Below are 23,594 nucleotides of genomic sequence, written 5' to 3'. Positions count from 1 at the left end.
GCATTACCCCATTAAAGTAAAGGGGCAAAGTGGCAGCATGGTGGCACAGTGGTTAGTGCTGCTGCCTGACGGCGCCGAGGTCCCAGGTTTGATCCCGGCTCTGGGTCACTGTCCGTATGGAGTTTGCACATTCTCCCCGTGTTTGCGTGGGTTTCACCCCCACAACCCAAAGATGTGCAGGGTAGGTAAACTGGTATTGCTAAATTGCCCCTTAATTGGAAAAAATAAATTGGGTACTCTAAAATTTCAAAAAAAGTAAAAGGGCAAAGTCTATTTATAGTTTAAGAGATACATTCCTAATAAAAACAGTGTTTAGGCACTGTTGCTTCTAGTTTTTTGCAGTAAAAGTTATAAAATCTGAAGTTTTTGCCTTATGACTCTTTAATTTGTTCACTGGGTTTAGAATTTATCATTTAAAGTTACTGATCTGTTCAGAAATCTTACACAGTTGATTTAGAGCTACAAGTTTCAACTTCCCATTGAGCCTCAGGCAACTTCTGTCTCTCCATTGCTCATGTCAATGACAGCCCAGCAACAGAGCTGAGGGCTGGAGATGCTGTCACTCCTTGTAGGAGCTGGAATCAGTAGAAAGAAGAACCATAGTTTCTGGTTGAGCTATTTGTTCGCTGTCTGACCATATATAAATAGCTAAGCAGGTAATATGCTGTGATGAGGGTTTAGAAACAGACCCTGGGTAGACGAGTTCACTGAAGCTGTGGGCTTGTCAGCTGTACAGTGAAACCAGGCATCCAACAGCCACAGAGACCTCTAATATTGGACACTGGGTTTAACCCTGTTCTGTAAAAAACAGACCTATCTGATACTGGGGGTGATATGGTTAATCTGACCCTTAATTCATTTAATTCCAAAAGTGAATAACATTGATTCAAGTATAGTGATTACTCTGTTAATCTGTCAACAAAGTGGTGTCAGTTCATGCAGATCTCTGTCTGAACTCAATTTAATTACATATTTTTGTTACTGACTAGTATAGTGTCCAATCTAAAAGGACGGTAGCACAGTGGTTAGCACAGTTGCTTCTCAGCTCCAGGGTCCCAGGTTCAATTCCCGGCTTGAGTCACTCTCTGTGAGGAGTCTGCACTTTCTCCCCGTGTCTGCGTGGGTTTCCACCGGGTGCTCCGGTTTCCTCCCAGTCCAAAGATGTACAGGTCAGATGGATTGGTCATGATAAATTGCTCTTAGTGTTCAAAAAAGATTAGCTGGGGTTACTGGTTAACAGGGGTAGGGTAGAGGCATGGGCTGAAGTAGGGTGCTCTTTCAAAGAGCCGGTGCAGACTCAATGGGCCAAATGGCCTCCTTCTGCACTGTAAATTCCATGATTCCTCTATGACACAGCTCAGAATAGGGATGTTTGGTTTGTGTTTCCTGTCTGCAAAACCTCTCTGCTCATCGCCTGGGAAAGGTGATTACAAAGGACATCGCTGTAAGTAAAGGGTAGAAATCCAGAACTGACAATTCTAGTCATCAGAGAACATACTTTTCCCTCTCAAACTATAAATCACTGTTCCCCACACACTCCCTATTGATTATAGATCGAATACATCCTCCTATCACATTACCATGGGCACCTCACCAGCAGAGAGACAGGAAGGTGCTGGAGGATGGACTGGAAATGGGGCTCTACCAATCAGGGCACAAGGTTTGGGACAATGTGGGGGGGGGGGGGGCTTTGGTATCGTGACCCACAGGGTTCAGTTCTCATGTCCAAAGCAGGGAGTCACGGGAACAGGGTACAGAGGAACCAAAGAGAAACAATTTGGATCCTGAACATTGTGAACATTCTTTACTCTGGTTGTCTTTGATCCTCAAGTCATTTTGTCTTTCTCACCTTGTTTGTTTCATTAATTAACATTTGTTATAAAAATGTTGATTTTTGAGACTTTTCATGATTAGATTGATGCACTTTTGGGAAAGTGGGTGAGAGGGGTTGACAGGCTCTTATTAAAAATAAATTTAGAGTATCGAATTATGTTTTATCCAATTAAGGGGCAATTTAGCAGAGCCAATCCACCTACCCTGCACATCTTTGGGTTGTGGGGGTGAGACCCATGCAGACACTGGGAGAATGTGCAAACTCCACAAAGACAGTGACCTGGGGCTGAGATCGAATCCGGGTCCTCAGCGCCATGAGGCAGCAGTGCTAACCACTGCATCACCATGCCGTCCCTGACAGACTCTTTTAACAGAAAGTGAGTCCCTCCAAGGTAATTGACAAAGGAGCCAGAGGGACAGATGAGATTTTATTTTTGACACAGCGATGTTAGACAATGGGCTTCCGGGAGTCAATACAGCCTTTATCCCTCTTTCCCAAATTCGGGAATGATTCACAGTGATAACCCTTATTGGGGACAGCGGTTAGATTTTATTCAGTAGCTGACACATGCTAATGTCTGAGCAGTTGTATCAAAGTGCAGCAGCATTACCATTATACTCTGGGTAGAAGCACCATCTCCAGGTAAATGCTCCCTGCTCTGCCCCAGATGCCATGGTCCCAGTCAGTGGAATATGTAAAACCGCAACAAATCTCTGTGCTCGGGGAATCCCTTCTTATACTTTATTACATCACAAAGTCTGTGGAGACTGATTTAACCCAATCATTGCTGAGCTAACATTTGAACGGACCAATTACAAAACCTGCCATTGAACCATCTGTACCCGCTCAAGCCACATCAAACTCGCAAACAATTGTCTTCCCCACGCTCCGTCCCCAGTACAGGGAGTCAGCATTCCCATGTCAAGCAGTGAAAACATGATGGCCTTGACACTCAGGGTGTTGTCTAGGATTCCAGGCATTCTTGTTTTCTCTGTCCTCTGGGATCTGTTTATCTCCCTGTTCCCACACAGCAAGTTGTCTGTTCTCAGCTCTGTTCGATTTCTGCTGGAGTTTGGTCCCTTTTACACCTTTCGGATCAATAAAACATTTGGTCAGCGAAGACCCAAACCACAATTTCCCATCCTGTCACCTGTCAACCATCCTTACCCAGAGCGTAATCTCAACAGGAATAAAAACAGGAGTGGAACAATCAAATTCAAAATAAATCCACAGCCAGTCATAGAATTTAATTTAATGTTCACTAATTAGCAAGAAAACCCGAAGCAGGGAGTCCCCCAGGATTCTTACACTCCACACCTTGAGGGAGAGGAGAACTCTCTCTCTGACCCCTCACTCAATTTCACTCCGTTATTTTCCAGTACTGTTCTGGCTCCACCTGGGGTAACATCTACTCGATCTTTTCGTCTCCTGAAGGAGCGCTGTGAGTTCTTGGTTACTGGTACAGTGGGACAGATGTTTCAAGGAGTAGATGAAACATGGACGTAAAAGATTCTCCAACTCTCTCTTTACCCCCGTTCAACTTGTGAGCACTTCTTACTTGTATTATTTCTCCCAAGTCCATTATTGGCCCAACTGAATTTTTAAATTAAAAAATACATATAGTTACAGGATGTGGGCCTTGCTGGCTAGACCCAGCATTTATTGAACATCCCTAGTTTCCTTAGAGAAGGTAGTGGTGAGCTGCCTTCTTGAACCACTGCAGTCCATGTGATGTTGGTATATCCACTGTGCTATTAGCGACTGAAGGAACAGCAATATATTTGCAGATCAGGATGGTGTGTGGCTTGGAGAGGAACTGTTCCCATGTGTCTGCTGTCCTTGTCCTATATGGTAGTGGTCATGGGTTTGGAAGGTACTGCCTGAGGAGCCTTGGTGAGTTCCTGCTGTGCATCTTCTAGATGGTACACACACTTCTGCTCCTGTGCCTTGGGTGGTGGAGGGAGTGAATGTTTGTGGGTGGGTGCCAGTGAAACAAGCTGCATTGTCTTGGAAGGTGCCGACCTTATTTAATTTTGGAGATGCACTCAGCCAGGTAACTGGAGAGTGATCCATCACACTCCTGAACTCGAGATAATGGACAGGCTTTCAGGAATGAGGAGGTGAGTGACTCACAGCAGGATTCCCAGCCTCTGACCCACTCTTGTAGCCACAGTATTTATATGGCTAGTCCAGTTCAGTTTCTGGTCAATGGTAACCCCCAAGATGTTGATAGTGGGGTATTTAGCAATGGTAATGCCATTGAATGTCATGGGGAGGTGGTTAGATTCTCTCATGAGGGAGGTGGTCATTGCCTGGCATTTGTGTGGCTCAAAGTTACTTGCAGGACTGCAGAGCTCAAATCTGATCGATTGGTTGTTGGATCATTTAGCTCTGTCTATTGATTGCTGCTTTTGATGTCTGGCATGCAAATAGTCCGGTTTCATTCATAATACCATTCCTGCCTCGCAGTGCCAGGGACCTGGATTCAATTCCAGCCTTGGGTGACTGTCTGTGTGGAGTTTGCACATTCTCCCCGTGTTTGCATGGGTTTCCTCCATCGCTCTGGAGTCCTCTCACAGTTCAAAGATATACAGGTTAAGTGGGTTTATGGGGATATGGCGGGGGAATAGACTGAGGTAGCTGCTCTGGGTACGGTTGGTGCAGACTCGATGGGCCGAATGGTCCCCTTCTGGGACTGTAGAATTCCATTCTATGGAATAAACATCCTTGCGGATTCTTACAGCTTTGTGCTGGGCCATTTCAGAGTCAACCACATTGCTGTGGATCTGGAGTCACACGTAGTCTAGACCAGGTAAGGAGGCAGATTCCTTCCCTAAAGGGAATTAGTAAACCAGATGGGTTTTTTCTACCAACAATGGACAAGATCATTCGACTTTTAGTTCGCGTTTTTAATATATGTATTTTATTCCAAACACAATCAATTATACAAACAACAACCGAATACCATTGGCTTTCAAACAGTTTGTCATTTTCCCCCTTTTCTTCCCTAAACTACCCCAACATTCCTTTCCCAACTGCTGCCCCCCCCCCCAACCCCGGCGACAAACAGATCCTCAAATAGAGACAGAAAGACCCTCCATCTTACGAAGAACCCTCTTTACCCTCGGAGAACGTACTTAGTCTTCTCCAACTGTAGAAATTCCGCCAAATCCCCCAACCATGCGAATACCTTCGGTGGGGCGACCGACCTCCAACCCAGTGAGATTCGCCACCGGGCAATCAGAGTGGTGAAGACCCACTTCCCCTCCAGCAGCTCTGGCAGATCTGAAACACCAGAAAGCCCCACCAAAGAGCACGGCTCCATCGTCACCCCCACACTTCCGGCAGGGTCTCGGAAATCAATGGCCAGAATCCCCCAACTTCGGGCACACCCAAAACATGTGAACATGATTGACAGGCCCCCTCCTGTACCTCTCACATCTGTCCTCAACCTCCGGGAAGAACCCACCCATACGAGCTTGAGTCATAACATGCAAAAAACAACATAACATTTACAAAACTTGTATATACACGTCGAGACAGAACTATCCCACCATTAGTCCTCCCCCAACCCAAGCTCCTTGACAAAGTCATCCGCTTCCTCTGGCATCATAAAATAATGCCGTTTGCCCTTGCGAAAGTCACCCAGAGTTTGTCCGGGTACAACACCCCAAACCGGAGCTTGGTCAAAAGAGCGCCACCTGAGCTCTGTTAAAACCCGCCTGCCATTTGGCCAGGTCAGCCCCAATGTCCTGGTAGATCCGGATCAGATTCCCCTCCCAGCTACAGTCTCACATTGACTTCACCAACCTCAGAATCCTCTCCTTCTCCTGGAACTTGTGCATCCGGCCGATCACTGCCCACGGTGGCTCACCAGCTCTCAGCCTCCGTTGTAATGATTGGGAAGCCCGATCCACCTCCGGGGCCTTATCGCAGACCCCCTTCTCAACCAGCTTCGTGAACATTTTCAATACATAGCCCGTGGCACTCGTTCCCTCCACCCCTTCCTCAGACCTACAATTCACAGATTCTGTCGCCTGGACTGATTCTCCTGGTCGTCCACCTTCGCCCTCAGCACCTTGCAGGCCTCTCCCAGCATCACTATCTCTGCCTCCAGCAACACAATCTGATCACTGTGATCCAACACCATCCTTTCCACCTCTCGGATCATTGCACCTTCTGACTCCAGGCGCTCCACAACCCACTCCAAAGTCCCACGAAGAGGGGCTACTGTTTCCTCAATCACCCTGGACCAGTTCTCTTGCATCTCTTTCCGATGCTGCCGAAACATCCTCCAACTCCACCATACTCTCAGTTGCTGCACCACACAGATCCTCCATCTCAAGCCAAGGCTTTACTCAACTTTTGCCGGGTGTTGTAACCTGCTGATATTCCACTTTGGAGGAGAAACCACTTCCCTCCACTTATTCTGCACTTTATACAAACTAAGTCGCCATTAACTGGGCAGAAAGGGCCAGAAATCCAAGCTTCCAAGATGCAGCCACCTTGTGTGCAGCCGATAAATTCATGGCCTCCACTGGAAGTCATTCCAGGACATTTTTGTCATTTAATCTCACCAATCCCTGACTTTCCCTTTTGTTCTCCCTGACCCTCCCCCTTTCTCACCAGCATCAAACCCATCACATTTCTCCCTCTCTTTAGTTCTGAAGTAGAGTTACATTGGACGTGAAACGTTAACTCTGTTTCTCTCTCACAGATGCTGCCAGACCTGCTGCGTTTTTCCAGTTCTTTCTGTATTTATTTTAGATCTACCTGTAATGGGGGGAAAACACTATTATTATTCAGGATAAAATAAATGTCCTTCATCAATTTTTGTGGATCAATTCAGTGGAAATGCGCTCTCCCAGGCTCAAAGAGCATCAACCCACTGGAAGCAAAGTTGTGAGATCGGCCAATCCAGCAGAAAGAAACTCTCCGACCCTCCCACTTCACCAAGTGTCAGAATGAACATGGTTCAGTCCTGGATGTGATTAACAGCAGTAATAACAGCATAATCCAACCCCTCTCTTCACTCGTGAACTTGCTGGTGTCTCAGCAGAAGTGTTGACCGAGTGAATCCCTTCTCACACACGGTGCAGGTGAATGGCCTCTCCCCTGTGTGAACTCGCTGGTGTGCCTGCAACGTGGCTAAGAGAGTGAATCCCTTCCCACATTCAGAGCAGGTGAATGGCCTCTCCCCAGTGTGAATTCGCTGGTGTGCCTGCAGATTGGGTAGCTGAGTGAATCTCTTTCCACAGTCAGAGCAAATGAACGGCCTCTCCCCAGTGTGAATTCGCTGGTGTGTCAGTAGGTGGGATAACCGAGTGAATTCTGTCCCACAGTCAGAGCAGGTGAATGGCCTCTCCCCAGTGTGAACTCGCTGGTGTCTCTGCAGGTGGGATAACCGAGTGAATCCCTTCCCACAGTCAGAGCAGGTGAACGGCCTCTCCCCAGTGTGAACTCGCTGGTGTGCCTGTAGGTTGCTTATTTGAGTGAATCCCTTTCCACACTGAGAGCAGGTGAACGGCCTCTCTCCGGTGTGCAGGAGCTGGTGTGTCAGCAGATGGGATGAGATTCGAAACATCTTTGTGCAGTGAGAGCAGCTGAACGGTCTCTCCCTAGTGTGAACTAGTTGGTGTGTCAGCAGTCTGGAAGAAGTACTGAACCCCTTCCCACACGTGGAGCAGGTGAATGGCCTCTCCCCGACGTGGACTGGCTGGTGCTTCTTCAGGTTAGATAACTTAGCAAATCCCTTCTCACACTGAGAGCAGGTGAACGGCCTCTCCCCAGTGTGAATGCGTCGATGAGTTTCCAGTGCTGATGGGAATCTGAATCCCTTCCCACAGTTCCCACATTTCCAAGGTTTCTCCATGGTGCTGGTGTCCTTGTGTCTCTCCAGGTTGGACGATCAGTTGAAGGCTCCCACCGAACTCGGGTATGGTCACTCCCCGCTGTTTTTTTCAGGCTGTGTAACTGGTTAACGCTCTTTTCAGTCAGTACTCTGGAACACTCTCCCTCAGGTATGCGTGTCTCGATGATTTTCCAATCACACTGATGGTTAAATCCATCTGAAGCAGAAAGAATAGACAAATCTTTTTCCTTCTCAATTCAAAGGCCGAAGATATTCAAGTCCCGGTGAATTGAGTGAATCAGTCAAATCGAGACGTGAGGTTTGGTTTGAGATTTCTGTCTGTAATTCTTCCTCTTCTGATATCCTGTAAAAGGAGTTTACAAAAGACATCACTGTCAGTACAGGATCGGAATTCAGAACTTTTCTGGTTTCGATGGTCCTCTCTCATTTCCCCAAATCTGTAAATCTACATCCCACACACACACCCTCCACTCTCACTCTGCTGTATCTAATATTCACCCTCCCAATTCTCCAGAAGGTGCTGATTCAGGCTGATTGACAGATCCCTGCTCACTGCTCACTCATCACAGAGAGATGAAAATCTTCATGCAGGCTGCTAGCCTATCGGAAATATGTAACAGGACTAAAATTGTGTTTGATGTATCGGATTGTTCCAGTTGGTTAAAATATACGGGGTTGTGATTGATCATGATCTGGAACTTTCTGGATTGGATGGACGCTGCAGGGTTACTTTTGTCAATAATAGATTATTATTATCCTCCTGTAACCAAAGGCTAGCCTACTCACTATTTACCACCACCAATTTTCACACAATCCGTGAACTTACTGAGAGACCTGGCCCAACCTTTCCAGAATCTGCACACTGGAATCACTTCCTTTTCCTTCAGAACCAGAGACCTTCCGGTCCTCCAACTATTCCCATTGGTCAACACCTCAGCTGAATGGTCAGGAGGTGGGATCTTTCTGCACATGCGCAGCTCCCCATCGCTGCCATGGACATGGGCAGTCCGGGCCGCCCGCGCGGCGAATAGACCGGTTTCGTCCCCGCGGTGGGCTATGGGAGCTGTAACCGCCATTACCCATCCTGTTTCCAGTCTCCAAACTCCTTGACATGGGATGAAATGTGTGTGTGTGTGTGGTGTGTGGCCGGGGGGGGGGGGGGGGGGGATGACTCCACCCTGACACACAGTACATATGGGTAGTCAGTGGATTTGATTGTGGCGCCCCTTAACAAAACAGTTTGTTAACTTAATATGTAAAGGTTAGGCACGTGGGTGAAATATTGGGGAGGGCAATAGTTTAGTGTGAAACTGAACTCGAGTGTCAGCGCCTTCAGGGGAGGAGATTTTGGGGAAAAGCAGGAGGATAGTGGAATGAGTTAGCGTTGAAATGAATAGGAAGGAGAGAATATGTGGGGGAATGAGATGTAGAATTTCTGAGAGCAGTATTTTGTGTCACATCATGATCTTCGACAACCTTCGTGAAACTTTGTTTTACAATGTTCCTGGAAAATCCTTGGCATTTTTTTATTAAGTCAAATGTGCTGACCAATAGGGCGGCACGGTGGCACAGTGGTTAACACTGCTGCCTACAGCGCTGAGGAGCTTGGTTCGATCCCAGCCCAAGTTGACTGTGTGGAGTTTGCATAATCTCCCTGTGTCTGCGTGGGTTCACCCCCGCAATCCAAAGATATGCCGGTTAGGTGAATTGGCCACATTAAATTGCCCCTCAATTGGAAAAAAATAATTAGGTACTCTAATTTTTTTTTTTTAATGTGCTGTCCAAATGCAATTAATGCTTTATTGAAGACAGCCACTTGAACTCCTCGACTACTCCCAAATACCAAGTACCTGTTCATGAACAGTCTGATCAACCATCTAATTCACACAGACCAGCCGAGCCCACCCATTAGCCTGGTATTGCCTTTAACTCTGACATTGTCCATTCCGGGTTCAAGAGAAAATGTTTCACTCACAGAACATTTCAGATCATTGTTTCCAATATTGCCCAATCAATGCCTTTCCCAATCCGGTATCTGAGTGAGCTGCTGAGGCAATAAATTCAACTACAAACATCAAATGGGATTTCTTCCAATATATCTTTGAAGAGCAGATTTTTTTTCAAGTGGACTAAATTGGTTATGTTTTCTCGGTCACAGTCCTTTCCGACAACAATTATTAATTATCAGCCAGTCTTATTCAAATTATGGAGTCTGTTTTATACAGTAAGAAGTCTCACAACACCAGGTTAAAGTCCAACAGGTTTATTTGAAATCAAAAGTTTTCGGAGCACTGCTCCTTCATCAGGTGAAGTGCTCCAAAAGCTTGTGATTTTAAATAAAGCTGTTGGACTTTATCTTGGTGTTGTGAGACTTCTCACTATGCCACCCCTGTCCAACGCTGGCATCTCCACATCATGTTTTATACAGGACAAAGCATCTGCTTGTTCAGTACCCCATTCACCATCTGAAACAGTGACTCTCTTGACATCCTGAGCACAATGGTGGCAGTGTGTGTACCATCTACAAGATATTTCACTGTAGCACAGTGATAGGGCAGGATGTTAGCACAGTAATAGGGGCAGCACGGTAGCACAGTGGTTCGGGCAGCATAGTGGTAAGGGCAGCACGGTAGCACAGTGGTTAGCACAGTTGCTTCACAGCTCCAGGGTCCCAGGTTCGATTCCAGGCTTGGGTCATTGTTTGTGCAGAGTCGGCACATTCTCCCCGTGTCTGCGTGGGTTTCCTCCGGGTGCTCTGGTTTCCTCCACAATCCAAAGATGTGCAGGTTAGGTGGATTGGTCAAAGTAAATTGTCCTTAGTGTCCAAAAAGGTTAGGTGGGCTTACTGGGTTATGGGGATAGGGTGGGGGCATGGGCTTAAGTGGGGTGTTCTTTCCAAGATCCGGTTTAGACTCGAAGGGCTGAATGGCCTCCTTTTGCACTGTAAATTCTATCATCTATGAGCTCACCAGGCCTCCTTCAACATCACCTTCCCAACCCATAACCTTGACTGTCATGAAGGACAAGGGCAGCAAACACATGGGAACAGCACCACCTGAAATTCCCTTAGGACGACTTGGAATTATCTGCTTCAGGGTCTGTGAATACAAAAAGTGCTTCAGATCAATATCTGTGTGTACACAAACCTCTTTAGTTCAGAGTCTGTCCAGACCCTGGTCCCTTTCAGCTCAGTATCAGCTTGCTCAGCCCATTCTGCTGCATTCTGGGCAGGTTTTAACTTGGCTATTTCCTGATCTTTAGCCCCTACCCTCTGATCCTCGCTATTTTTACATTTATAAGCGTGGCGCTGTTTCAACATTAAGATCCCCACCCTAAACTTGAGCATGTTTTCCATGTTAAAACACCGCATCTCAAACAAAGTTTTTAACACATCAAATGCCAAAACGTTTTTTTAATAAGTATTTCATTGGCTGAAGAGGTGGGAATCTTCTGTGATGCAAGTTCTTCGCTCACAATGTACAGCACCCGAACCAGGCCATTCAGTCCCTGTTATTTATACTGTACACGAGACTCCTCCACTTTACTTCATCAAGCTCCAGCTTTCTTCCTCATGTGTTTACCCAGCTTCCCCTTACATACACCTGTATTGTTCACCTCAAACACTCTGTGTGGCAGCGAGCTCCACATTCTCACCACTCTTATCCTTCTCTTCTCCTTCATCTGTTCATCCAGCCACCCTTGATATACATCAATACTATCCACCTCATCCACTACCCGTGGTAGTGAGTTCCACAATTACAACTGTTCGCTTTGGAAGAGGATTATTTTTGTAACCTTTGTCTTTATCCCTTTTAGTTACTGCCCAGTTTCTCAGCTCGATTTGCTGTTCCTGGAATGGGGTAAAGGATAGGGAAAGGATGAGACTGAGGCTTCATATCACTTCCCCGAACACCGTGGCTCAGTCAATCTCATACTCTCGCCTCTGAGGCTGAAGGGTTCAAGTCCCCCCTCCAGAGACTCGACTCCCCCATAATTCAGGGCTGATTCTCTTTCAGTCTTCTGCTGCCAGGTTCCTAAACTCTGGAATTCCCTCCCTTGACCCCCTCCACTTCTCTCCCCTCCTTCAACACTCTGCTTAAAACCTACCTTTTCCTTTCGGTGACATCAAGGACTTGAAAAACTCACGGGAGATAATTTATTTGAAATTAATCCAGAATAATAAATTCCCAGCCCAGTTACAGGGATTATTAACAACAACAGAAAATACCTCAACTGTCAGAGTGAACATGGTTCAGTCCTGGATATGATTAACAGCAGCAATAGCAGAAGAATCCAACCCCTACATTCAAACAGAAACTCACTGGTGTGTCAGGATATTGTCAGGGAGTGAGTGACTCCCGTCCCACTGTTATGGGCCAGGGCTTAGGCAACTCCAAAATGTATTATGGCGTTCACCTGATCTACAACCTTTATGTTGAATTTGGCTAGGATGAGCGCAACATTTTTCAAAATTTTTCATTTTTCAAAAGCCTTCGCCTCAGTTGTGATTCAACAGACTCCCTAGACACCTTAATCAAAACAAGGTTTATTCGAAGAATATAGTTAACATATATATATAAACACACAGCAAGAATGATCAATTACATATATAAAGGCGCCACACAGCTACAGTAATCTATGTATAACATTTAACGAATTCCCTCTTTAACTGTTCCAATTCAATAACAAAATCCAATAAACCAAAAAGCCCTACTCAAACCACACACTGCATTCTCACTTGAATGGGACTGGTCTTTTTCCTGAAATTCTGATCCAGTCTCAACCAGCAGATTTAAACTCCTTCCGGAAACCAAACTATATATTTTTAAGATACCAAAGCAGGTAACCACAACCAATGTTTTTTTTTATTGGAACAGATATTTCAAATGAAAATAGAGAAAGATAGGGAAAATCACTTATTTCCTCCTCTGCACTCAATGCACACAATGAAGCTGAGACCAAACACCTGACAGCGACAGCCCAGCTCCATACACAAAATGACATCACTGAAGCCATGTGATAAGACAATAATCTTTCTTCAAGGGACACTCGCATGACACCACACACACAACATTTAATCAGCCTCTTCCTGGAGTGAACTCACCGTGGCGTCAACAAATTGGAAAACTGGGTGTATCTCTTCACACACAGGGAACACTTAAATGCACCTAAGATAAAAGCTAATTACTGCAGATGCTCAATCAGAAACAAAACAGAAAATGCTGGACAGTCTCACCGGTCTGCCAGCATCGGTGGAGAGAGAATGGAGCTACCGTTCTGGATGTCTCTTTGTCAAAGATGGAGGAAACTGGCAATAAGATGAGATTTCTCCTGTTGTGAGGGGTGGCGGCGTGGAGCAGTGGGGCTGGATAGAGGGCCAGTGACAGGTGGAGATATCGGGGCATGTTTAGCACAGGGCTAAATTGCTGGCTTTTAAAGCAGACCAAGGCAGGCCAGCAGCCGGTTCAATTCCTGTACCAGCCTCCCCAACAGGCGCCGGAATGTGGCGACTAGGGGCTTTTCACAGTAACATAGAACATAGAAAATACAGCACAGAACAGGCCCTTCGGCCCACGATGTTGTGCCGAACCTTTGTCCTAGATTAATCATAGATTATCATTGAATTTACAGTGCAGAAGGAGGCCATTCGGCCCTTTGAGTCTGCACCGGCTCCTGGAAAGAGCACCCTACCCAAACTCAACACCTCCACCCAACACCAAGGGCAATTTTGGACATTAAGGGCAATTTATCATTGGCCAATTCACCTAACCTGCACATCTTTGGACTGTGGGAGGAAACCGGAGCACCCGGAGGAAACCCACGCAGACACGGGGAGGATGTGCAGACTCCGCACAGACAGTGACCCAAGCCGGAATCGAACCTGGGACCCTGGAGCTGTGAAGCAATTGTGCTATCCACAATGCTACCGTGCTGCCCTTAAGAACAAATAAATCTACACTATATCATTTTACCGTAATCCATGTACCTATCCAATAGCTGCTTGAAGGTCCCTAATGTTTCCGACTCAACTACTTCCACAGGCAGTGCATTCCATGCCCCCACTACTCTCTGGGTAAAGAACCTACCTCTGATATCCCTCCTATATCTTCCACCTTTCACCTTAAATTTATGTCCCCATGTAATGGTTTGTTCCACCCGGGGAAAAAGTCTCTGACTGTCTACTCTATCTATTCCCCTGATCATCTTATAAACCTCTATCAAGTCGCCCCTCATCCTTCTCCTTTCTAATGAGAAAAGGCCTAGCACCCTCAACCTTTCCTCGTAAGACCTACTCTCCATTCCAGGCAACATCCTGGTAAATCTTCTTTGCACCTTTTCCAAAGCTTCCACATCCTTCCTAAAATGAGGCGACCAGAACTGTACACAGTACTCCAAATGTGGCCTTACCAAGGTTTTGTACAGCTGCATCATCACCTCACGGCTCTTAAATTCAATCCCTCTGTTAATGAACGCGAGCACACCATAGGCCTTCTTCACAGCTCTATCCACTTGAGTGGCAACTTTCAAAGATGTATGAACATAGACCCCAAGATCTCTCTGCTCCTCCACATTGCCAAGAACTCTACCGTTAACCCTGTATTCCGCATTCATATTTGTCATTCCAAAATGGACAACCTCACACTTTTCAGGGTTAAACTCCATCTGTCACTTCTCAGCCCAGCTCTGAATCCTATCTATGTCTCTTTGCAGCCGACAACAGCCCTCCTCACTATTCACAACTCCACCAATCTTCGTATCGTCTGCAAATTTACTGACCCACCCTTCAACTCCCTCATCCAAGTCATTAATGAAAATCACAAACAGCAGAGGACCCAGAACTGATCCCTGCGGTACGCCACTGGTAACTGGGATCCAGGCTGAATATTTGCCATCCACCACCACTCTCTGACTTCTATCGGTTAGCCAGTTCGTTATCCAACTGGCCAAATTTCCCACTATCCCATGCCTCCTTACTTTCTGCATAAGCCTACCATGGGGAACCTTATCAAATGCCTTACTAAAATCCATGTACACTACATCCACTGCTTTACCTTCATCCACATGCTTGGTCACCTCCTCAAAGAATTCAATAAGACTTGTAAGGCAAGACCTACCCCTCACAAATCCGTGCTGACTATCCCTAATCAAGCAGTGTCTTTCCAGATGCTCAGAAATCCTATCCTTCAGTACCCTTTCCATTACTTTGCCTACCACCAAAGTAAGACTAACTGGCCTGTAATTCCCAGGGCTATCCCTAGTCCCTTTTTTGAACAGGGGCACGACATTCGCCACTCTCCAATCCCCTGGTACCACCCCTGTTGACAGTGAGGACGAAAAGATCATTGCCAACGGCTCTGCAATTTCATCTCTTGCTTCCCATAGAATCCTTGGATATATCCCGTCAGGCCCAGGGGACTTGTCTATCCTCAAGTTTTTCAAAATGCCCAACACATCTTCCTTCCTAACAAGTATTTCCTCGAGCTTACCAATCTGTTTCACACTGTCCTCTCCAACAATATCGCCCCTCTCATTTGTAAATACAGAAGAAAAATACTCGTTTAAGACCTCTCCTATCTCTTCAGACTCAATACATAATCTCCCGCTACTGTCCTTGATCGGACCTACCCTCGCTCTAGTCATTCTCATATTTCTCACATATGTGTAAAAGGCCTTGGGGTTTTCCTTGATCCTACCCGCCAAAGATTGTTCATGCCCTCTCTTAGCTCTCCTAATTCCTTTCTTCAGTTCCCTCCTGGCTATCTTGTATCCCTCCAATGCCCTGTCTGAACCTTGTTTCCTCAGCCTTACATAAGTCTCCTTTTTCCTCTTAACAAGACATTCAACCTCTCTTGTCAACCATGGTTCCCTCACTCGACCATCTCTTCCCTGCCTGACAGGGACATACATATCAAGGACACGTAGCACCTGTTCCTTGAACAAGTTCCACATTTCACTTGTGTCCTTCCCTGCCAGCCTATGTTCCCAACTTATGCACTTCAATTCTTGTCTGACAACATCGTATTTACCCTTCCCCCAATTGTAAACCTTGCCCTGTTGCACGTACCTATCCCTCTCCATTACTAAAGTGAAAGTCACAGAATTGTGGTCACTATCTCCAAAATGCTCCCCCATTAACAAATCTATCACTTGCCCTGGTTCATTACCCAGTACTAAATCCAATATTGCCCCTCCTCTGGTCGGACAATCTACATACTGTGTTAGAAAAGCTTCCTGGACACACTGCATAAACACCACCCCATCCAAACTATTTGATCTAAAGAGTTTCCACTCAATATTTGGGAAGTTAAAGTCGCCCATGACTACTACCCTATGACTTCTGCACCTTTCCAAAATCTGTTTCCCAATCTGTTCCTCCACATCTCTGCTACTATTGGGGGGCCTATAGAAAACTCCTAACAAGGTGATTGCTCCTTTCCTATTTCTGACTTCAACCCATACTACCTCAATAGGGTGATACTCCTCGAACTGCCTTTCTGCAGCTGTTATACTATCTCTAATTAATAATGCCACCCCCCCCCCACCTCTTTTACCACCCTCCCTAATCTTATTGAAACATCTATAACCAGGAACCTCCAACAACCATTTCTGCCCCTCTTCTATCCAAGTTTCCGTGATGGCCACCACATCGTAGTCCCAAGTACCGATCCATGCCTTAAGTTCACCCACCTTATTCCTGATGCTTCTTGTGTTGAAGTATACACACTTCAACCCATCTCCGTGCCTGCAAGTACTCTCCTTTGTCAGTGTTCCCTTCCCCATTGCCTCATTACACGCTTTGGCGTCCTGAATATCGGCTACCTTAGTTGCTGGACTACAAATCCGGTTCCCATTCCCCTGCCAAATTAGTTTAAACCCTCCCGAAGAGTACTAGAAAACCTCCCTCCCAGGATATTGGTGCCCCTCTGGTTCAGATGCAACCCGTCCTGCTTGTACAGGTCCCACCTTCTCCAGAATGCGCTCCAATTATCCAAATACCTGAAGCCCTCCCTCCTACACCATTCCTGCAGCCACGTGTTCAACTGCACTCTCTCCCTATTCCTAGCCTCGCTATCACGTGGCACCGGCAACAAACCAGAGATGACAACTCTGTCTGTCCTGGCTTTTAACTTCCAGCCTAACTCCCTGAACTTGTTTATTACCTCCACACCCCTTTTCCTACCTATGTCGTTGGTACCAATGTGCACCACGACTTCTGGCTGCTCACCCTCCCCCTTAAGGATCCTGAAGACACGATCCGAGACATCCCTGGCCCTGGCACCCGGGAGGCAACATACCTTCCGGGAGTCTCGCTCGCGACCACAGAATCTCCTATCTATTCCCCTAACCATTGAATCTCCTACAACTATTGCTTTTCTATTCTCCCCCCTTCCCTTCTGAGTCCCAGAGCCAGACTCAGTGCCAGAGACCTGGCTGCTATGGCCTTCCCCCGGTAGGTCATCCCCCCCAACAGCATCCAAAACGGTATACTTGTTTTGAAGGGGAACGGCCACGAGGGATCCCTGCACTGTCTGCCTGTTTGTTTTTTCCCCCTGACTGTAACCCAGCTATTCTTGTCCTGTACCTTGGGTGTGGTTACCTCCCTGTAACTCTTCTCAATCACCCCCTCTGCCTCCCGGATGATCCGAAGTTCATCCAGCTTCAGCTCCAGTTCCCTAACACGGTCTTTGAGGAGCTGAAGTTGGGTGCACTTCCCGCAGGTATAGTCACCGGGGACACCAGTTGTATCCCTCACCACCCACATCCTACAGGAGGAGCATGCAACTGGCCTAGCCTCCATCCCCTCTTACCTTACAGAATATAGCTGCCCTGTGGACCAACTGGACCTCCGCCCTCTGACTCTGCTCCCAGTCAGCTGCACTCTCTGTAAACTCCTGGCTCTCTTCTCACTCTTTGCGGAAATGTAGGAAACAAAATGAAAGGAGCACCTTACTCCCTCCTCACCTAACTCTCTCAGTCACCAAACTCTCACTATAGCACTCAAATGCACCAAATTCAGCACTTCCTCAATCACCAAACTCTCACTATAGCACTCAAATGCACCAAATTCAGCACTCCCTCAGTCACCAAACTCTCACTATAGCACTCAAATGCACCAAATTCAGCACACCCTCAGTCACCAAACTCTCACTATAGCACTCAAATGCACCAAATTCAGCACTCCCTCAGTCACCAAACTCTCACTCTAGCACTCAAATGCACCAAATTCAGCACTCAGTGCAAACAAAGTCTGCACTGTAGGGGATCACTTTTATACTGCGAATCGAGCCTCTGAAAACTGGCCTAATCCAATTAACTAATTAACAAGCTCCAGCTGCAAGTGCCTACAAGTAGAAGCTTGTTTAAAGCTGATTGAAAATTCACCTTCTTCTAAACCAAACAGCAACTTTTAAGTTAATTAACTAAATAAAAGAAAGACTAGACTTTAGATAAAAATGAAGCCTTATACTCCCTCAGTCACCAAACTCTCACTATAGCACTCAAATGCACCAAATTCAGCACTCAAACTTCATTTGAAGTCTACTTGTGACAATAAGCGATTTTCATTTCATGAACAACGTCTGGTGCATTTATTTATAAGAAACAATAATGAAATTTGAGACATGATTCACACATGATTGTAAGTAACAGGTTCACAGAATGTGTAGGTGACTATCTGTGTAAAAGAGGTGACTTTAATGTGAATGGTGAGTCAGTCTTAGATTATATAAAATTGGTCTCTTCCTTCATACATCGGAATAAAGCTGATCCTGAGTATCTCCTGGTGGGGACTGGGTTGTCCCACAACGGTCGCCATCAGCATTCTCAGCCTCAGAAGTTTTTGTTTGATTAGTTATTATTCAAAAACACGATTCTTTCGCTGATGACAATTCATTACATAATGATACTGAGAATCAATGATGAAAACACTGATTAATCATCCCCAGTGCATTTCCCGGGTTCAAACACCTCCGGTTACCATCCAAGACCCATATTTTGTTTCAACTTTCAAATTGATGAACAGTTTGACTATTTTCACATCACCTATCAGCAACATACCTTGCTCCCAATATGTCACCCAGGTGTCTAAATCTTTACACCTGAAGTTAACGAAATATTTTGTAAACATAGAATATAGAACATACAGTGCTGAAGGAGGCCATTCGGCCCATCGAGTCTGCACCGACCCAATTAAGCCCTCACTTCCACCCTATCCCCGTAACCCAATAACCCCCCCTAACCTTTTTGGTGGCTTTATCATGGCCAATCCACCTAACCTGCACGTCTTTGAACTATGGGAGGAAGCCGGAGCACCCGGAGGAAACCCACGCAGACACGGGGAGAACGTGCAGACTCCGCACAGACAGTGACCCAGTGGGGAATCGAACATGGGAAGCCACAGTGCTATCAACTTGTGCTACCGTGTTGCCCCCGCCCCCCCTCTCCCATAAGGGGGTGTCACAATCAAATCCAGTGACCACCCAGATGTACTTTGTATCAGGGTGGGGTCACCGCGCCCTGCCCCCCTTTTGAACACTGTCCCAGGTGTTTGGAGACTGGGCCCTGGATGAGTAATGGCGTCCGTCGCTCCCACAATCCCGCGCGCTGGGGAAATCGCTCCATCTGCCGTGCGGCAGGCGGCCCAGGACTGCGCATGTTCAAGGGAGAAGAGAAACAGCGCATGTGCAGTGGAGTGCCTACCCCCTGACCGTTCCCTCAGGTTTTGACCAATAGAAAGAGGTGACACCGGACAGACTCTTCTCCTCCAGCGAATCAAAGTGTGGGCTTTGTGTGACTGATTTAGCCCCACACAGACTGAAACTTCCTCCTGTGACTAAAACACTTTCTTTTCGCCCCTTTCCCATTTTCTCATTCTCACCTTCAATTGGTCACTTGCAGCAACTGAAGGGAAAGGAAGTGAATCCAGGGAGGGTGCAGACACTGGAAGGTTGGCCCAGGTCTCTCTCTCTCTCTCTTAAAGACATTGACAGCCTTTGCTCCCTCAGCCTGACACATTTATTTGTCTGACTGAAAGGATGGTCTCTTTCCTAATGTTCACAATTAAAGCGCTGGTTTCCCCAGGATATGGCTGACAATTGAGGGAGCAGTAAATTATCAGAAAGAGATATGTCTACTGTTGTTATATGGTACAGATTAGATATATTATTGATGGTTCAGTAATAAAATATATTTGTTATTATTCCTAGTTTTGTGATATAGGTGTGTATCTATGTTTCATTTTTCCAGTCATTGAGTGATGATAGCACAGAAGGAGTCCATTCATTAATTTGAAACCGTACCGAATCTGTTGAGCAAACTAGTCAGTGCAATTATATCTCTCTATCCATGTTCCCCTGCAGGTTTAGTTCCTAAATGAGCCCAAGCTATTTCATTTTGAAATCAATAATCATTGCAGCTTCCATCAACCTTATAGGCAGGAAGTTAGAATTCCTGACAACTCGCTCCTAAATAAAGTTTTTCCCATACACCCATCTCTAATCAAGCAATACAGTTCGGCAGCACAGTGGTACGGCTGCTCACAACACCAGAGACCCAGGTTCGATTCCAGCCTTGGATGTGACTTGGGTGACATATCCTTTGCTAATGTGGTGACCAGAAGTGTAACCAATATTCTACGTGTGGCCTAACTAAGGTTCTGTGCAGCTGCAGCATGACTTGCCAATTTTTATACTCAATGCCCAGACCAATGAAGACAAGCATGCCGTCTGCATTCTTAGCTCCTTATCCACCTGCGTTGCCACTTTCAGTGATATGTTTATTGTAATTTCCCCATCTACCACAGACAACTTGCCCCTCATACCATGACAGTTTCCTTCTGCAAGAAACATCCAGATAAATTAGGCAAAAGAACCATGTAACCACCATAGCCCATCTTCATGGCTGCTTTGGGAACTAAATATCTTCCAAAGTGCAAACACCTTTTCGTTCTGTGCTCCGCGTCAAACTTGGAACCAGGTAATTGCAACTAGCCTCAAAAATGGTCAGCCCACCGGAGGCAGAGGTGTTAGACTGGCCAGTCCAGCAGAAAGAAACCCTCCAATCATCACCATTCACCAGATATCAGAATGAACAAAATGCAGTCCTGGATGGAAGTGAGAGCAGAAACAATAACAACGGAGCCAACATCTGTAATTTATTGTGAACATGTTGGAGTCACAACGGGTGTGATGATTCACAAACCCCCTCCCCACATTGAGAGCAGATGAATGGTCTCTCCCCAGAATTAACTCGCTCGTGTCTCCGTAGTTGGGACGGATCATTGAATGTATCCCCTGCTCAAAGCAGGTGAATGGCTTCTTCCAGGTGTGAACTCGCTAGTGTTCCTGCAGGGTGTATGGCTATCTGAATCCCTTCTCTCACTAAGAGCAGGTTAACGCCGTCTCCCCTGTTAACTCGCTGGTGCCTCTGCAGGTTGGATAACTGAGAGAATCCCTTCCCACACTTAGAACAGGTGAACGGCTTCTCCCCAGTGTGAACTCGCTGGTGTATCTGCAGATTCGATGAAGTAGTGAATCCTTTCTCACACTGAGAGCAGGTGAACGCCCTCTCCCCAGTGTGAACCCGCTGATGTTTCCACAGGTTCGATGAAGTAGTGAATCCCTTCTCACACGGAGAGCACGTGAACGGCTTTTCCCCAGTGTGAACTCGCTGATGTATCTGCAGGTTTGATGAAGTAGTGAATCCCTTCTCACACTGAGAGCAGGTGAATGGCCTCTCCCCAGTGTGAAGTCGCTGATGTTTCTGCAGGCTCTTTAAAGTAGTGAATCCGTTCTCAAACTCAGAGTAAGTGAATGGCCTCTCCCCAGTGTGAATGCATCGATGAGCTTCCAGCTGAGATGGAGCCCTGAATCCCTTCCCACAATCCCCGCATTCCCACGGTTTATTCATGTTTTAGGTCTCCTCGTGTCTCTCCAGGTTTGGCAATAAGTTGAAGCCTCGTCTACACAAAGAACACGTGTACGGCCTCTCCCTGCTGTGAATGGTGTAATATTTTTTCAGGCTGTGTAATTGGTTAAAGCTCTTTCCACAGTCAGTGCTCTGGAACACTCTCACTCGGGTGTGTATATCTCGGTGCTTTTCCAGTCACACTGATGTTTAAAATCTTTTGAAGCCAACAGAACAGACAAACATTTCTCCTTCTAGATTCATAGTCCGGTGATATCCAGTTCCAAGGAATTGAGAGACTCAGCCAGATTGAGACGTGATGTTTGAGATTTCTGTCTGTAATTCCTCCTCTTCTAATATCCTGTAAAAACAGTTTACAAAAGACATCACTGTCAGCACTGGATAGAATTCAGAACAGACAATTCTAGTTCCTAGAGAACATTCTTTCCTCTCTTATTCCCCAAAAGCTGTAAATCTCCATCCCACACACTCTCCCTCCATTCTCACTCTGCTGTATCTAATATTCACCCTCCCAATTCTCCTGAAGGTGCTGATTCAGGCTGATTGACAGATCCACTTCCTGTCCTGGTCACAGAGATCATAACAAATAGGAGCTGCAGTCGGCCATTCGGCCCATCAAGCCTGCCCATTTATTCTGTGGGATCATTGGGCGATCTATGTCAGCGATATTTTCCGTGTTATTGACCAGAGGCTGAGTGTGCTGACTCAACATCTGTGAGCTCAGGAGGCCGAGCTGTAAAACACCAAGGAAAGGATCGGTGATCCTGAAGAGAGAATCCTGAATGTTGAGCAAGATGCCTCCTCGGGGGAGGCAAGAATTAAATCCTTGGAAAACCAGCTGAGTGATGTGGTGGACTCTTGGAGAACCGAGGGTCAGAGAAAGAACATCCGAGTTGTCGGCCTGCCAGAAGGTGTGGAGGGTGAGGCTCCGGTTAGGTTCTTCGAGGACCGGCTGCCATGTTTTCTCAAGCTGGATGTGAAGCCTGGGTGTTTCAAATTAGAAAAGGCATCGGATCCTGTCTTTGAGGCCGAAGGATAGTTTTCACCCCAGGCCTGTAATCATTCACTTCCATGTGGGAGGGACTTTCGACCCCCATTCCCTTGTTGGCCCTTCTTTTCTTCTCATTTTGGAGAAGGTGTCCTGAGGGTAATGACAGTCTGGCCGTGGGGTTAATCCTCCGGATCCTCAGTCTTATTGAGGATCACCAGAAGGTCCTGGAGATGGGTCAGATGAGATGGGACTTGGCTCCATGAGGGAGTGAGGATTTCCTTATTCGAGGATTTTTCAACAGCAACGCAATCGGAGCATCGAGGCTTCGATGAAGTTTGAAGGGAACTCTAGGCTTTGGGAGTGAATTATGTCGCTTTATCCTGAGACTCTGAAAATTGTATCTACAACTCCGTCAAGTCTTTCGAGAATCCATCTAGTGCCTTGGCCTTCGTTAAATCCATGAAGGTCAAGGATTTGGAGGGATGGTTTGCAGCTCAGACTAACTCAGGCTCTAATCTGGACTCTTTCCCTATCATGGTGTTGTCTGAATTTATTATCTTTTATCCTGTTGAAGGGAGTTGTTATTCTGTGAGCGCCGATTGAATGTCTTCTCCTCCTTGAGTGTTACAGGTTCTCGTGTTATCTTATCTCAGTTATGGTAGATGTGCCATATGCTTATTATCTGCCGTCTTTCTTCTATTATCCGAGCGTTAATCATGGCAGAATTGAGTGGTGCCATTGCCGAAGGGTGCGTTGTGGTGGATGCAGGTCTTCACGGGTGGGTCTAAAATGTGGGAGGGATATTCAATCCCCATTCCCTTGTTGGCCCTTCTTTTCTTCTCCTCATTTTGGGGAAGGTATCCTGAGGGTAACGACAGTCTGGCAGTGGGGTTAATCCTCCGGGTCCTCAGTCTTATTGAGGAATGTCCCCTTGGATCTATTATGGTGGTGATTCTTTTGTATTTTTGTTA

General features: G+C 46.4%; 1 protein-coding gene and 1 long non-coding RNA gene across 2 annotated transcripts in view; one reads left to right on the top strand and one right to left on the bottom strand.

Annotated features, from left to right (window-relative positions):
- Positions 1-23,594, top strand: part of LOC140420057 (uncharacterized) — a 263,088-nt gene that overhangs the window by 169,011 nt on the left and 70,483 nt on the right. The window lies entirely within an intron of this gene.
- LOC140420047 (uncharacterized) lies at positions 2,249-8,601 on the bottom strand. Its single transcript, XR_011946159.1, has 2 exons — positions 8,533-8,601; positions 2,249-8,049 (listed from the first exon to the last, which is right to left on the bottom strand). It is a non-coding gene; the product is annotated as an uncharacterized lncRNA (long non-coding RNA).

Source organism: Scyliorhinus torazame, chromosome 5, assembly GCF_047496885.1.
Source record: "Scyliorhinus torazame isolate Kashiwa2021f chromosome 5, sScyTor2.1, whole genome shotgun sequence".
In the NCBI taxonomy this organism is placed as follows: Eukaryota; Metazoa; Chordata; class Chondrichthyes; order Carcharhiniformes; family Scyliorhinidae; genus Scyliorhinus; species Scyliorhinus torazame.
This window is presented reverse-complemented; position numbering and strand designations above follow the sequence as displayed.